Genomic DNA, 17,524 nt, shown 5'->3' on the forward strand with positions numbered 1-17,524 from the left:
TGTAGTGTGTGTGGTGTATGCACCTGTACATGTGAGTACACATGCCAACACAGTTACATGAGAAGGCTGAAGGAGAACACCGAGTATCTTCTTTATTCTATTGTGACACCTTTTCTCACTGAGCCTGAAGCGCTGCCATTTTGGCTTTCCTGTTGGCTGGTGAACTCCAGGGATGCTCCTGTTTCCATCCTCCACTGCTGAGCTATGCCTAACTTTTACATGGATGTTGGAGATTTGAACTTTGGCCCTTGTGCATAGATAGATAGATAGATAGATAGATAGATAGACAGACAGACAGATAGATAGACAGACAGACAGACAGACCGACCTCAAGCACTTTACCCACAGAGCCAAACCCCCAGCCCATAAATGTGTGTCTTTAAACACCATTTAATAACTCGGTCCCAGACTTCCTTGGTGATTCTTCATTGGCCTGTGTTTGGATTTGTGCTGCTTGATTCTCTGAAGTGGGTTAGAAGAAAAACAGAGCCAAGTGCAGGTGTACTTGAGATGAGGGATGCTGGTGACTCTCGCTGTGACTGCTCAGTCCTTCATCTGCCATTTATTAAGTGGCTATGCAGCAGAATTCACACTAGAGCTGAAGGGCTCATGCGGGACCCCAAACACCACTTTTCACCTGGAAGAAAAATGTGCCAGGACAAGTAAGCATTTAGAAACTTTATGGCAATTTGACAGTCATGAAATCTGAGTGCAAAAATTTTATATTTTACAATAATATAAGTGACAGTTTGAGAAATTATTAAAAGCTCCGATCTATACCATCCCATAGCATTTTAAATCTTCTCAAGGCAGAAATCTTAAGATTTTTATATGTATCATAAAAAGCTACCACTTTATGTCATTAAGAGTTACATTTAACATAAAAAAAATAAAATATACCATGTCTATCAGAATTATGAACACCTTAACTTGGCTTAGTCTGGTAGGATGCAAGAGAGAAAGGAGTTTGATGTTGGATAATTACATTGAAAAGTTATCTCAAGAGACCTAGGCATGGTGGTTCACACCTATCATCCAAGCACATGGGAGGTAGAGGTTGGGGGATCAGGAGTTCAAGACCGTCTTCAACCACATGGGAACTTTAAGGACAGCCTAGGTTACTTGAGACTCTATCTCCCAAAATAGTATTATATATTAATACATAAAAAATAAAGTTGGAATGAAGTGCTATACTGAGAAAAAAAATGATAGTGTACAAAGACCTTTCTAGTGAATGTTGGTTAATTTATTGCTCTTTTGGCGATGAAATGTCTCAGTGGAAATAAGTACACATATGTTACAAATACATACAAATATGCATATTAATTTATAGTCTGGTTTTCAACAGCTACTGCTACAGCAATCTGTCACTGAAATCCGCCAGAAGGTTCGAAAGATTTCTAAATCCTGTAGAACAGAATGAAGTTCTAGAAAGGAAAAAATGTGAGCAAAGGGGAAGGCACTTGGGGGCATAGTTGGGGCTATTTTCCTGCCTTAGTTGTTCCCGGAGGCTTTTGGAGAAGCAGGAAGACCCTTCCTGAGGATTCCTGAGTGATGGAGAAGATTCACACTGTTGGTTAACCAGTGTGTGTGTGTGTGTGTGTGTGTGTGTGTGTGTGTGTGTGTGGAGCAGAGCATGTGTCTGGACTTGCTCAGCTTCATGCAGGATGCTGCTCTGGGAAGCGGTTGCGTCATGATCTTCTTGGAGACATATGGTGTTGCTAAGAAAGGCAGTAACAGTTTTCTTCTCAGCGTGGAAGCTGTTTGCTTTTTAGGAGAAATACTCTGGGCCTTTTTTTCCTCTTAGTATAAATAGACATCTTAAGACATTCTTCCAAGAACTACTGTCTACTATCGTTATCGAATAAAGGAGCGCTCTCCTCCCTCCCTCTCTCTCTCTCTCTCTCTCTCTCTCTCTCTCTCTCTCTCTCTCTCTCTCTCTCTCTCTCTCTCTCTCCTCCCCCCTGTGGTATGTGTGCATGTGCGTGGTGTTATTTTTTTTTTGAGACTGTCTCCTGCTGAACTAGAAACTCAGCAATTTGGTGAGAATGGCTGGCCAGTGTTTCCAGAGAACTGCCTGTCTCTCCTTTTCCAGAGCTAGGATTGCAGACACACACCACCATGCCGGGCTTTTACATGCTTGCTGAGTGTTTAAACTCAGGACTCAGGCAGTGTGGCAAGCTCTTTATTGACTGAGCCATCTTCCCAGCCCCTGCACTTTCCTTACCTTAATCCCAGTTTACCCAACAGGTGTCTGTGCACACAGAAGGTGCTGAACTGGGTGTGAATCATGTGATTATGATTAAAAAGTTAAACAAGAAGCAAACTATGTAGAAATAATCATTAATTAAGTTTTGAGCACAAATTTTAACGTTATTGATTTCTTCCCTTGGAAATAAAAAGACATAATGAAATCTGTCTATGCCTGACAGGTTTGGAAATATTTTGTTTGGTTTTCTCAAAACTTAGGGATAATTAAAACAATTTAATGTTAAAGACAAGGAAAGTCCCTACAGATCCCCAAATGTCCCAGCATGCTTCCTGTGTAGACAGGCAGGGATAAGCACCTTTTAAAATATCATAGCTACACCCAATGGAAGCATGGTGCATAGCAGGAATTTGCTTGTGAGTTTTTTCAGCCTCTTGTTACCTCATGGGAGCAAGAAAACCAATGGCATAGCTCAGTTACAGAATACTTAGGGATGGAACTTTGTGTTTCCTCAGTAGAGGAGAATTAAATATGCAATGCTGACCATCAAGAGCTCTCAAACTTGCCTTTATTTATGCATAATTTTGGAATTCAAATAGAGCTTAATAAAAAGCTTCAAATGCTAGCTGAAGATGCTAAATCTTTGATATGTAAATATGATATGAAATACAAGAGAATATCCTAAGAAATGGGTTTGGGAATGGTACAATAGAAAAATGTCCCCATAGGATACGGTGTGGATGCATGGCGGGTGGGATCAGATTGGCCATATGTTGCCTACCAGGACTGATGCTTATAGTTTCTATGTTGATACATTTGAAATGTTGTTTTCAGAACTCAACCCTTTTAGAACCTAGTGTGTGTGTGTGTACACGTGTTTGCACGGATGCACGCGTGTGTGAGTGCTGTTTTTCTCAGGCCATGGTGTGCCTGCGGAGTTAGACCTCCCTTGCCTCTATCTTGTTTAAGGCAGGGTCTTTTTTGTTGTTTGTGGCTGAGTGCTCCAGGCTAGATGGCCTGTGAGGTTCTCAGTATTCTGTTTCTACTTGCCCATTTGTCGTAGACACATTGTGACCACAGACACTTATGGCACTCTATTCTGCTTTTACGTAGGTATTTGGGTGGGTGGGGAGGGGTTTGAACTCCGGTCCTCATGCTTACACGGCAAGCTTTTCACATGGTGCTTTGATAGCCCAGAAACTCATCTCGTAATGCAGTTTTCTTTTCCCTTACAGAGGCAGAGAATTGACAGTTACTTGGAGCTCTTCTACTACACACAAGAGAATCCTTAGACTGGTTTCTACAAAAGATTCATTACTTTGATTTAAATGTGTATGCTTGCTAATCTGCACATGCATGTGTGTAGAAATCTCCATGGAAGCCATAGAAGTTGTTAGGTCCCTTAGATCTGGATTTACAGGGGCCTGTGAGGCAATGTGAGTGCTAGGGTCTGAACTTAGGTCCTCTGGTAGAGTACCAAATCACTGAACCATCTTTCCTGACTTGTTTATTACTTCCTTCCTCTGAGTGACCAGTTTTAATAACTCTTTTCATTTGAGAGAGCTTGTCTTTGCTGGTGGACATACTAATAATATTTTTTAAATAGCATTAGTTGATATGACCTGCTTGAGACAAAAATAGGGGTGAATATGGACAAAACTAATTGTACAGAATTCTCAAAGAACTAATTAAGAGTAAAGTTCGGAGAAATTGAGAGCTCCAAGCTCCTGCTTTAGCACAGTTCAATGTGTTGGGAGTTAGAAGCTTGTGGCTTTGGGGAAGTGCTCACAGATGCTTTCAATGCAGTGATATTTAAAGCTGTGTGTGAGAGGCCCACCGTCACGTGCAGTGGCTTGTGCTCTCTGTGTCCTAGAGGGGCTGTGGGTAGGGTCAGATCCTGAGTCACTCATCATCTTGTCCCACTCTGTGTGAGTTGGCGCTAGGTTGCAGCACCCCCTGTCTTCATCTGAGAGGGCTTGGGGAAGCACACGTGGTACCTCCATTCTTGGCGATGGTGGTGAATGCATAAGGTCTGCAATGGCTGGTTTCTGTGTCCAAACAGTCATGTCTCTCATCTTCTGACCACTTTGGTGCCAAAAATAAATAAATAGATAGATAAATAAATAAAACAAACTACTTGAATACCAAGCCTTGACATGGTTCTAGATCTTAAGTTCAGAACCATCCCTGCTTAGGACACCTGTAAGGATAGCAGCTAGCATTTTATCTCTTTACGTAGCCAACACCATTTGCATTTTGATTACTGTGTGAATAATTTGCTCATTAAATATTAGTTACATTGCCATTAAGTTGTTCTTTGTGACACACAACGGTGTGATTTTTTTTTTTTTTTGAAGAGAATGAGGTCAATGCCACCTTTGGTTCATCCCAGCTCTCTGTCTATAGCTGGGCTCTTCCCATTGCTTCATAAATGGTCTAATGTTTTAATTAGGTTAATAAGGTTAATAAGTCCACCATCGGTTATTCCATTCACACCTATTAGAGTGTCCTCAAATGGTTCAGATGATGATGAACTGGATCAAGAAAGAGCAAGAAGGACCAGGGGTATGTGGGGGCAGATAGTTGATAGCTATGTATAGATAGATAAGTGTAGGCATAGATACATGATAAATATGTATAGATCGACAGGAGGATATATAGATGATAGGTGATTGGGAGATAATAGCTAGACATGTCTAGATAAATGATAGGCAGGCAGAGCTGATAGATATAATTCTAAATAGATGTACAGAGGCCAGAATCAAACTATGGGGCATTAGGATTCCTGGCCAAGGAAGCTAAAAAAAGATCAAATATTGCTGTTGCCACTAATAGATAGAAAGTTGGGGCCAGCCTCATGTGTTAAACAGCACCAGCCATTTGAGCATCACATGGGTGCTATTAGCAGACAGAGATCCTGCAATACACACTAGCTCCCCTAGAGAGCAAAGATAACACAGTGTTTCATAAATGTTGCATGTCCTGTGTATCGATCTTGATGATTCCTGGACAAAATGAATGCTCATTAGCTGCTTGCCTGCCTCACCCCAGACATGTCTGTGTCTCGTAATGAATTACACCGCTACGCTGGACGGCCCCAAAGCATTTCATTTTCAACTAGCTGGCAAAAGCAAAGGATAAGTTCCCAGATACTTCAGAGCCCTGTAGGGCATGAACTCGAAAGGATGGCTTTCAAGGAAGCCCTGAAGCAGAGTGACCCACAGTGTGGGAAGACGTCCACATGTAAAGACACGCACCGGCGATCACAGATAGATGCCGCATCACAGGGAAACAAACCATGTTCTGTTCCCAGACAAGCCTTCTGCCTGCGAGCACATGTTTCTGTTGGCAAAGCTGCCTTTCCAGAGGAGGATGGGATAATCCATTTCTGTTATGAGGATTTTCTTATTCTTAGCTAATTGCTCCTAATCCCAACTGAACACCATGAGATCCAGGAGAGTTGAAAGAGCTTGATGCATTTCAGAATGCTTTCTATTTCGACAGACCATGCTCACAACAGCAATTTGGATCGCTACTAAGAACCAGAGAAATCCTATAATCTGTGACATAAAACATCTTTATCCTTTATCTTCTTGATGTGTTTACATGGTAAATTCATTATTTCTTTTTTCATTGAAATGAATAATAATATATCAATTATTAATGTATATGAACATTTCATGAGAATGTCAGAGAAAACTTCTAAGAGTGTGTTTCATTATAAGGAAATACTGTCCTGGTAATATGGCTTAGTGTGCAAAAGCACTTATTGACATAATTGCATATGGATTTGATTATCAGGATTTTACACACACACACACACACACACACACACACACACTGTATGTGTGTATATATATATATATATATTCCAATTATTTTAAATAAGTAAACATTTGTTTAAATGTTCCTCTCAAAGCAAAGCAAATGTCAACATCATATTTAAGTGCAATATATGTTAAAATACAAAGTTTAATATCTGAACAATCAACTTAGAAATTATGAGGAGGAAAGTCTGGAGACTGACAGCATTGAAATTCCCTTCCTGCTTCACTTGAAGTTCAGAAATGAATCTCAAAAAGCAAAGTAATATGCTACACTGTTGGGAAAGAAAGAAAGAAAAAAGAAAGAAAGAAAGAAAGAAAGAAAGAAAGAAAGAAAAAAGAAAAAAACCAAAACCAAAAAACACACACCCTTATTGCTGTGCTCACATGCAACAGTGCATTGGTGGGGGGGGGAACCTCATGTGGGGGCTGACAAGATGCTCAGTGGGTAAAGATGCTTGCCACCAAGCCTGACAACCAGAGTTCAATCTCTAGAACCCAAGTGATGGAAGTAAAGACCAATGTCTGAGGATGGCTCTCCATATAAAGCATTGCGATACACCTCTACACACACACACACACACACACACACACACACACACACACACACACATGCACAAAGTGCATTCATAAATGAAAATAAATAAAACTCATATGTAAAACAGACTTTGAAAAACATTCAACCCAGTTGGGTATGAGTTTTGATTTCAGTTAGTAGGCGAGCTTCAGCAAAACTCAAGAAGTGTTGTTTTTATGTTCTTTCATTTTTCTTTAATTTAAAAAAAAATCTGCATGCATGTATACACACCATGTGCATGCAGTGACTGTGGGAACCAGAAGAGGGTGCTGGAACCTTTAGAACTGGAGATACAGCTGTAGCTGCCACATAGGTACTGGGAATTAAACCTGGGTCATTTGTGGGAATGGACAGTGATCTTAACCACCGAGCCACCACTTCAGCCCCTTACTCCTTTCCTTTCTCTCCTGAGATGAAGTCTCATGTTTCTCAGGCTGAGGTGACAAGTGTCTACAGAGCTGGGACTAGAGCCCAGGGCTTTGTGCTCACTTGGAAAACACTGAAGTACTACATTCTCACAATAATTCTCATCTTTGGTGTGGATGATGCCTTCTAGATTATTTCTCTGTACTAAATACATAATAGGTTCGCAGAAAATCAGTAGAATTATGTTGTTGTAATATTGTTAGTGAGCTTCAAAAAGCAACCAGATAACTTCAAGGTCAGTGATGCCTTCAATTCTGCCTGAATTGTTGGGCAGTTGACTTGGTCCTTCCTTTCTTAGCTTTCTAGAGACCACACTGAACTTAGCAATGGTAAACATGTAATAGATAACTGATTTAAAAATAGAAGGAAAGGCAAGAGTAATGCCATTGTAAATTCATTAATGTGTTATATAGGAAAAACATGGATTCATGTAGAAGGGACTACAGAAGATTAATACATCAGAATCCTCTGTCTCACGCCCACCTCCTTCCGTCATCTATACTTTTATTTACAGGTGACAATGCCATCTCCAAGCCAAGTCTCTAACACATATGACCAGATATACACATTTAGGTTCTTCACTTTCCCACCTCAGAATAAAATTGGCCAGAGTTTGCTCAGCCAACCAAGGCCTTATGCAAACTCCGTAGTATTGTCAGCCCCTGGCACAACCCTGCACTAATGGGATTGACACCAGAGCCTCACACATAGTAGGCAAGTACTGTGGCATTAAACAATGTCCTCAGCCTTATTTTACTTTTGAAGTTTGAGGCAACATCCTACAAAGCTGCCCAGGCTAACTTTGAACTTACTCCGTAGCCCAGACTGGCCTTGAATTTATGTCTTTCAGATGTTAAAAACTCCCTGACAAAAGCAACTTAAAGGATAATAGATTTTTTTTTCTTTAGTTGACAGTTCCAGAGCACAGTCCATCAAGACTGGAGGTAGCAGGAGCTTGAAGCAGCAGCCCACATCACATTCACAGTCAGGAGGCAGAGAGTGATGGATGCATGCTGCTGCTCAGATCCCTTCTCCACTTTCACAGTTCAGGATCCCAGCCAGGGAATGGTGCCACCCACAGTGGACATGTCTTCTCTCCTTAATTAACACTACCAGATAATACCCCCCAAGCTTGCCCAGGAGCCCCTATCCCAGGCCATTTTGGATTCTGTCACACAACACTAATCACAGTTTTTGACCAGCTGTCTTCTACCCTTTCTCAACCTTCCAGTTAGCCACAAATTCAGGCATGTAACACCAGACTCAGAAAAAAAAAAAGGTGTATCTCAAGAAATACACAGAAGTTCCTTAGCCTATATTTCTGTGACTTGTCTCAATGCCATTGCTTTCCTTTGCCAGAAGAAGGGTACAATGCTTATTATCAGTGCCTTCTAATATTATCACGTGTAGGTTTTAGTTGCTGCACTACTGTTAAAGTGCTATTAAAGCCATATGTACACAGGTAGTGGAGAGTATATATGCACTTTAGTTACTGCCAGAGGCTGGGACAGAGAAAGATAGGAACGTCTCATGCTCATCTCTGTAATCATGACCACCCTCACCACTTACTTCCAAATCAGTAACTACATTTAGGTTTGCGCACATTTGTGACTTGAAGATTTGACAGTAAAACATTCCCAAATCAACAGTAAATTGTTAATTTGTTCCTAAGACAGTGTTGGGCTTTGCCTCCTGTCAGGGTTGCTAATGAGTAAGCTATTTAGTGTCTGCCCAAGGAAGGATGATTAGCAAGCCAAGAGGATTGAGTGGCTTAAGACCAATTAAGGCACAAGCCAGGGAGGGAGCAAACTGAATAATTAAGTGCTTGGTGCACTTCTAAATATACGATTTCATTTAAAACAAATTCTAACCCATTCCTGAATAAATGGCTGGTATTCTGAATTAAATATATTCCTATCTCTCCGAGCAACTGTCAAGAAGCCTGCCATATCATATGCCCAGCTTATTACTTAAGATCTCTCCCTCTCCCTCTCCCCCCCTCCCTCCCTCCCTCCCTCCCTCCTTCCCTCCCTCCTTCCCTCCTTCCCTCCCTTCTTCCCTCCCTCCCTCCCTCCTTCCCTCCCTTCCTCTCTTCCTCTCTTTCTCTCTTTCTCTCTTCTCTCTTCTCTCTTCTCTCTTCTCTCTCTCTCTCTCTCTCTCTCTCTCTCTCTCTCTCTCCCCAATAAAGTCTCAAAGACAATACTTTAGAACCTCATTAGGCGGGCTCTGCTTCTGCAGCAGCCCTCATTTGTTAATCTTATTATCAACCTCCTCTGACTTCTCATGTTTTTAAGTCAATGATTGATGGATCAATTATCTTACTATTATTTTAGCCTTTTTCCAGTTCAAGACTAGAAATGTCCCATCAGAAGGGACCACATTTGTGTTCCATCTTCTGGCTTTATGTCTTTGAAAGTCATCTTTGTCTCACAGACTGCCAATTATCTCTTAAAAATAGAATGTTGACATTTTTCTCTCATTTTTCCTCCTTTTTAAAGGGCCATTTTATTTTTTATTCATACATATGTGTGTCTGTGTGTGGGTACCCACAAAGACCATAAGAGAGGGGTGTGCTCTTAACCACTGAGCCACCTCTCCAACCACCCTGCCCCTTTTTCTTTAAATTATTATTCCCCAAGGTCCTACATTTTGCTGTTTGGCCCAGATATCCAACCCAACACTCAGAATGCAGCAATGACAGTAATTATTTGTTAACCGATAAATAACTAATCTGTTAATATCCAGTCCTGATGGGCAGGACCCAAAGATCTCTGAATCCTACTTCCCAGAATTATAAACATAACGTTTCTATACAAAAGAGGAATTAGTGTTGCTGATAAAACCAAATAGGAAATGTATGTGGATTACTCAGTGAGCCAAATGAAGCCACAGGCATAATTAGAAGTTCATGACAGTAGTGTGAAGCAGGATAGAGAAGTGGACCCGCTCCTGCTGGCCTCGCCTGTGGACCAAGGTCAGCAGTTCTTAGAAGCTGAAGTGGCAGGGAATTGGATTCTCCCCTCAAGCCTCCAGGAATAAACTCAGCCCTGCGGATGTGCTGTTTAGTTCACTGGACCTATGTGTTACATGCAGACCTGTAAGATAGGATTCTAAGCTCTTGATGGCATGTCATGATACAAGCAGACACGACACACGTCCATTTTAGGGCTGGCTGTATAAGACCCTCACCCAAGCCATTAATCAACAGCTGCTGAAGGGATCATCTCCCTTTTCCTGCTCTCTGCCTTCTATATGTCTGTTTGCAAACTTACGTGTGAAGCAGGAAAATAACCTTCCATTGTCTTCATTTAGTTACTTTACATCTTTTCAGCCAGTTAGGGAGAAACTATGTAACACTTAAAAGAACACCTTCACACCAGAGGTCTTTGAGTCTCAGTAGAATGCATTAATTTTTTATATATATATATCTTTCAACACAGGGTTTCTCTCTGTGTAGCCTTGGCTATCCTAGACTCACTTTGTAGATCAGGCTGGCCTTGAGCTCACAGTGATCCATCTGTCTCTGCCTCCCAAGTACTGGGGTTAAAGGCGTGTGCCATCATGCAAATTAGCTTACAACGTGGTGGCTTTATGTGAGGCATTTTCATACATTCTTGGTTTTGGTTAACCTGCCCCGAGTCCATGCCCTCCCCAAACCCCGTTGCTACTTGAGCTTTTAGTCACTTCCCACCCTGTCTTCTTTCATATCATGAGAACACCCTATTATTTTCACTCCCTAAAATGACGTACGAACCTATAAGAGAGCATAATCTATGCCAGAAAGTGTCTTCCAATTAATTTATGCAAATATTTTTCTCTTAGGTTTTAACTTTAATATCACCTTTGATGATTCCTGATACTGAAAAGGTGGGACAGCTTGGGACATCAAAACAAGATTTAGTGCAGACGCTGTCAGTGCAGCTTTTAAACGATGTTTCCACCCAGCTTCCTTTGCGGGGGGGGGGGGGGGGGAACTGCTGTGTCCTCAAGCTTTAAGCGGCCATGTTCTTTATGGAGGCTTAATTTGTACACGCAAATTAAAGATTTCATGAGTGTTAGAACAATGAATATAAACACGTATGATATAACAAAGAATTCTTAGGATTCGGGTGATTTTTAAAACATCCTTGGGGCCAGCAGGTGAAGGATCTTGTCTGGCAAGCAATCCTGGGGGCCTGAGTTTAATCACCAGAGCCCACGTAAGGGTGGAAGGGGAGACCTGACTCCACAGTGGTTCTGTGGGCTCCACACTTGCGCCACAGACATGCCCACAAGCCAGTCGGAAGGGCGATGTTCTTCAGCTGAGGTTCCGTCTTCCCAGGTGTGTTAAGTTGACAACCAAGCGAGCTGTCTTGGAATACTTGGTAACTTGCAATGACAAGCTGTTGCAGAGATACCACCCCCGCCCTGCCCCCGCCCTTGCCTCCTCCCCGCCCCCGTTCCCACCCCCGCCCTCACCCCGCCCCCACCCCGCCCCCACCCCACCCCTGCCCCGACCCCCACCCCTGCAAGTCTCCGCACGCTGACAATCTGCGAAGTCAGAAGTGTTTTCATCATAACACTAGTGCATTACCGCTGTGCACTCTGGTGTTGTCTCCAGTGGCGTGCCCCTCAGTTTCTGTTACCATGGAGGAATTCAGAGAGCCACACGGGAAGCCAGCTAGTCCAGAGATTAGAGGGACTTCTTCTTTTATTTTTTTTTTTAAGCTTTATTGATTTATTATTATGTATACAGTGTTCTACCTGCATTTAGGCCAGAAGAGGGCATCAGATCATATTACAGATGGTTGTGAGGCAACATGTGGTTGCTGGGATCTGAACTCAGGGCCTTTGGAAGAGCAGGTGGTGCTATTAACCACTGAGCCATCTCTCCAGCCCTAGAGGGACTTCTTGCTGCTGCTGCTATTTTTATTGTTTAAAGAGGAGGTTTGCTCTGTTGTCCAGTCAGGCTTTGGGTTTGCCACCTTCTGCCTCTGCCTCCCAAATGCCAGGGCTATGGGTGTGAGCTGCTGTGATATTTTCCAAAGTTAAATGCAAGGTTACTTTTACATTACTTTGGTGTTTAAATCACTTTTAAAAATAGAAGTGTTTGTATTGACTTCTAACTCGTCTATCATTGCTACTTGAAAGTAAATTGAGCAGACATCTGAAATATGTGTATTATTTTGTAAGTGGAAAATCTCAATAAATATATAAATACAGCCTGTAAATAAGAATTCAATAACTCTTTAAAAAGTTATTGTCCTACGACAAATAGAGAAAGCCTAACCAGCCTTGGAAAGTCTCGGTGTAATGAAATGTAAACCTTTCACTTCTCTAAGAGCCAGCCAGGATAAAGCTGAGTGTAAAAGACTCTCTAATTTTTAAAATCATATTTTGATAGACCAGCCATGATCTAGTAAGCTACTTTATGGGGAGGAGTTAAAGATGTAAACTCATTTCAGCATGTCACAGTGCTGTTTTGTACAAGTTAAGAGTGCGTGTAACAGTCTGGAGTGAGTGTCTTGTTTTATCAAATGCAGAAGCTGCAGCAAACTTATAAAATATTTGCATTACTATTTTATTAGTGCTTGGCAGAATCTGTGAGTGTTTCAGGAAGGGCTGGAACACACAGGGGTTGTGGAGAGGAAACTGACATAAATTCTGAGTGGCCTATGAGGCTGCCAGATGTGGGAATGGGTCTGAGCCTAAGACAGTTAACCACAGACGTGATCATGTGACATGCCCTGGGCTGTCACTTAGTCTACAGAACTGTGATTGGTCAGTTCTGACTTCTCCTCCTCCAGGTGGGCTCTGCCTCTGAGCTGGATCCTCCCGTGGAATACACTAAGGAAGGGTTCCTAGGGACTGATTTACCAAATAATAGGTAACACCACAGCAGCCAGGACCTACGCCATGGTTCATAACGAACACTACATGTGTGATGGTTAATCTTGTCGCAGTCACCATGGAAATGGGGCTCTCAGGGATGTTGGTGAGAGATACTTCTGGATTAGGTTAATTGACCTGGGATGGCTCGCTCTAAATGACCCCAATTAGCTGGGGCTGAGGCTGAGTGGCCGCATCTGCCTCTTTCTGCTTCCTGACTGCTTGTGTATGTGACCCGAGGCCTCATACTCTGGCCATTAGAAGTTCCCTGTTTTGTGGTCCCACTGTGCGCCCACAGGAACCCTCCTTTCCTTGAGCTACTTTAATCAGGTATTTTTTTTTCACAGCCATGGGATAGGTAGCTAATACTGTGTGTGTACTGTGTGTGCTCACGTGTGTTTTTATTTCCTTCACGAAACACTGAATCCATTCCAGAACCACATTCTCATGAGTTCCTTTCATCTATTGAATTTTAAACTAGTTTGTGATATCTCTGAGGAAAGTGTTGACCTGGTCGTTCATAGCAACTAATTATCATTGTAAATGGATCAGTTGATGCCATAGGGAATTTGATATCAATTTCCTTATTTAATCTCTTATGTATAGATATACTAATGTAGTGGCTCCCAACTGACAGCTCATCCGTTAATTGGCAACACGGATATTTTGTATCTTTGCTATGCTTAACGTTATCGATACAAAGAACAGCATCCCCTTACTGGTGATGTGGTTCCTATGGGAATCTCACGACTGAGACCCTCTTTGACCTAAAAGAGGGATTACCTTGATACAACAATACTATAGAGAGTGCCTTGTGACCTGTGGAGAAAGATGGATGTGTGGCCTTTCTTTTTTTTTTGGTGCATTTTTTGTTTTTTGTTTTTTTGGGGACAGCTCTGGCTGTCCTGGACTCACTTTGTAGACCAGGCTGGCCTCGAACTCACAGTGATCCACCTGCCTCTGCCTCCTGAGTGCTGGGATTAAAGGCATGCACCACCACGCCCAGCCCGTGACTTTTCTTAAGATGTATTTTTATTTATGTGCATGAGGTGGGTGTCAGCGGGCACGGTGCATGTGCAAGTAGGTGCCCAGAGAGTTCAGGAGAGTGAGTGCCTTCCCCCATGGAGCTTGTGCTACAGGTCATTGTGAGCCACCTGACATGGGTGCTAGGGACCGAATTCAGGTCCTGTGCAAGAGCAGGATGTGCTATCAACTCCTCAGTTGGCTCTCTAGCCCAAAGCTTGACTTTCGGTGCTGTCTGTCCTTTGAACTTGGATCAGTGATTTAGCTCCTCACCAAGCTCTTAGTGGAACCGCATGGTTCTGTCAGAGACCAGCAGTGTCCACTCACAATGCATTGATGAGTTTAGCAGAGACTTTGTGTAATCTCCGTGGAGTTCTGCGGGATACAGTACTGTTGGTACTGTTGTTGTTGATCTGTTAGCATGGTGAGAATATTGCCAGCAATATCCGCCTCCTAAGCTGTGAGTACAATTTAGCAGTATGAACTGCAGCCATTAGTGGCTATTACTTTATACCCAGGCTGTATGAGAACTAAATGGCGTGGAGGGGCTGGGGAGATGGGTCAGCTCTTCCAGAGGACCTGGGTTCACTTCCCAGCACTGACATAGCAGCTCACAAGCATCTGTAACTCAGTTCCATGGGACCTGATGCATTCTTCTGACCTCTGCAGGCAAAATACATATATACATTTAAAAATAATTTAAACATTTAAAATAAAAAAGCAAATAAATAAATTTTAGAAAGATGCCAAGGCAACACTTGGTGGTCCCATACCTTTAATCCCAACATTCAGGAGGCAGAGGCAAACACATCTCTGTGAGTTCAAGACCAGCCTGATATACATAGTGAATTCAGGCCAGACAGGACTACAGGAAGAGGGAAAAATACTGGAAGTGGGGTGAGGCTATAAACCCTCAGAGCCCACCCTCAGTGATGGATTTCCTTTCACAAGGCCCCACCCACCTCCTGAAGGCTCCATAACCTTTGCAGACAGTTCCTCCATTGGGGACCAGGTGTTCAAACACATGGGCCTTCTGAGTTCTCATTCAAACCAACACTGCACCACAATGTTCATGTGAGTGTAGGTGGTCATTGTTATAGATAAAACAACTACTAATATGTTTATGAGCTGAGATTCTTATAGTCTGCCCCTTTGACCCTCCAGGTATCAGGCTTTGGAACCATTAACCCTACTTGCACTAGCAGAGAAATTCATCTCAAATACAAGCACTACTCCGCTTGTGCAGATTTGTCTGATTTCCAACTCTGTCCCTTAACTCTTACTATGTCACTTCTTTATGATTATTATTTGTTTGCCAACCTGACAGAATCTAGAATCCCCTGGGATATGGGCATGCCTGTGGGAGATTTGATCAATTATATTGAGGTGGGAAGACCCTCCCACTGTGGGTGGCACCATTCCCTGGCTGGGATCCTGGACTGTGTAGGATGGAGTTTGGAGCTGAGCCACAGCATGAGCTCATCACTCTCTGCTTCCTGACTGGAGGGGTGATGGGAGCAGCTGCTTCAAGCTCCTGAAGCCTTTGTTTCCCCATCATGATGGGTTGTACCCTTGAACTGTGACCTGAATGGAAAGGAAACTAAAACGCACATTAAATTGCTTTCTCCTATCCCGGGTGTCCATTCATAAGGACAACTTGATGAGTAATTGCTGTATGGTTAATTTAACCCACTGGAAGGCAGGAGCGTGCCTTTTGAAATCCAGGCATGTCTTCTGATACCTAGCATTTGCACATAGGATACTTAATATAGACACTGAGCTGAGTTAAAAAATAGTTGAATACATTAGTGGGGTTCCTAATGCTTTCTTAATTCTCTCTAAATATTGCGTTCATCCAGCAGAGAGATGTGTGTAAAATGAACAAGGAGACTAGCAACTATGATGACTCCACATGGCAATATTTTGCCTAATATATTCTTCTTGTCTACTTTAAAAGATTTTCAGGCTGAAAGCTTTCTTTGGGGTGAGTGGTGATAGAAAAGCCCTTTGCTTTCAGAAGTGAGAGAACCCTTTTAATCCCCACAGAGGTCAAATAATCTCTTTATTGCACTTGCACTTCCTATTGCTTCCTTCTCCGGATGCGAAGTTAAAACACAAAGCGATGGAAGTTAAGAGAGGCAGGAGGAATATAAACTAAATGTTCTGGAACACCAAGTGTGCCACCATTAGTTCTACAACTAGTAATTAGATGTGCTTCTCAAACATACTTGGATATGCAGCTACTCCTTCCAAAGATTCCTGTTTTCCTCAAATGGCCTACAGGGATGTCTTTGTACATGGGGATGAATGATCTGCGCCATATACAGGACGGGCTCATTAGCCTTGACTTGGACAGACACTGGTGTTTTGAGAAATCTCTATATGTTTTTCCCACGTGGGTTTAACGAAGTTATTCTGTGGACTTTTGTTACTTGTTCGTTCAGAGAATTTTTCATTGACCAGTTTTGTTTACAGAGTTAGTTTCTTGCTGCCTGGGTCAGTCAGATTCTGGATTTGGATTCGATAGAATCATTTTTCTCTGCCCTGGGACTCCAGGGGGAGCCACATCATCTTCCAGCTCTGTCTTCTGATGTCAGGGTTAAGTACCAGCCATTGGCTTGTATGTCTGCCTGACTTTCATAGGAAGGTAAAACCTCTCCTTTCCATCTTTTCCTTTCCAGTTTTTATTTTTTTTATCTTCTGCGCTCTTTCTCTTTTATGCTTGGTCTGTTCTGCCTTTTTGCCAGGACTCTGAGAGGAGTCACCACGTGCCGACTATTACCTCTACTGTGTTATCTGCTTCATGTAGGCTCTCTAGACGCGCCTAGACACCTAGACACTGTTCTCTTTGGGAGAATAGGAGACTGAGGTTTGTAGTAAAGTAATAAAGCCTGGGCTCAGGCATAATAAACGAACTAACCAAACGTGTTGCTTAGTCCTGGCACTTATTAACTGTATGACCTTGTACAGCTCCCTGGCATGTATTAACTGTGCAACCCTGTACAGCTCTCCTAAATCCTCTGTGCTCCAATTTCCTTATTGATAAGACATAGAAAACTACAGACCTTCGGTATTCATGTTAGGATAACTGTTCGGGCCTGTAGACCTTTTAGAATGTTTTAAATACTAGCAGCTATGTCATCCTCCTTCCTTTCCTGGAAAGCTGGAAGGCTGGGGATGTGGGGATAAACTAAGCATGCGATCAGAATGAAACGTAGCACCTTTCCCATCACCCCCCACAATCAGTGGTCCAGTTTTAGTCCCTTTATCAGTAAGTAGGATGAAAATTAACATTTTTATGTGGCAGTGGGGAGATGGCTCAGTGAGTAAAGTGCTTGTCTCACAAACATGAGGACCTGAGCTCAGATCCCCCCCCCCCGCCCTAAAGTAAAAGCCACACACGGCACTATGTGCCTGAAAGCCTAGTGCTGCCTGAGGACATTGCCCAGGAGATCTAACTAAGAAGACAGCACCAGTTTCAGTCAGAAACTTTTGTCTCAAAAGATAAGGCAGAATGAGATTGAGGAAAACACTACAATGCTAACATCTGGCCACCACATGCATGCACACACAAATACACGTACACTCCTCCACTCA

At 42.6% G+C, this 17,524-nt stretch overlaps 1 protein-coding gene across 17 annotated transcripts in view; it reads left to right on the forward strand.

The window, feature by feature from the left end:
• The window catches only part of RBMS3 (RNA binding motif single stranded interacting protein 3), a gene marked incomplete at its 3' end in the record, with an annotated part of 1,316,912 nt that overhangs the window by 1,091,463 nt on the left and 207,925 nt on the right, over nt 1-17,524 (forward strand). The gene's annotated exons all lie outside the window — the stretch shown is intronic.

This window comes from Acomys minous (genome assembly GCF_964271855.1).
Source record: "Acomys minous genome assembly, chromosome: 13".
NCBI lineage: Eukaryota > Metazoa > Chordata > Mammalia > Rodentia > Muridae > Acomys > Acomys minous.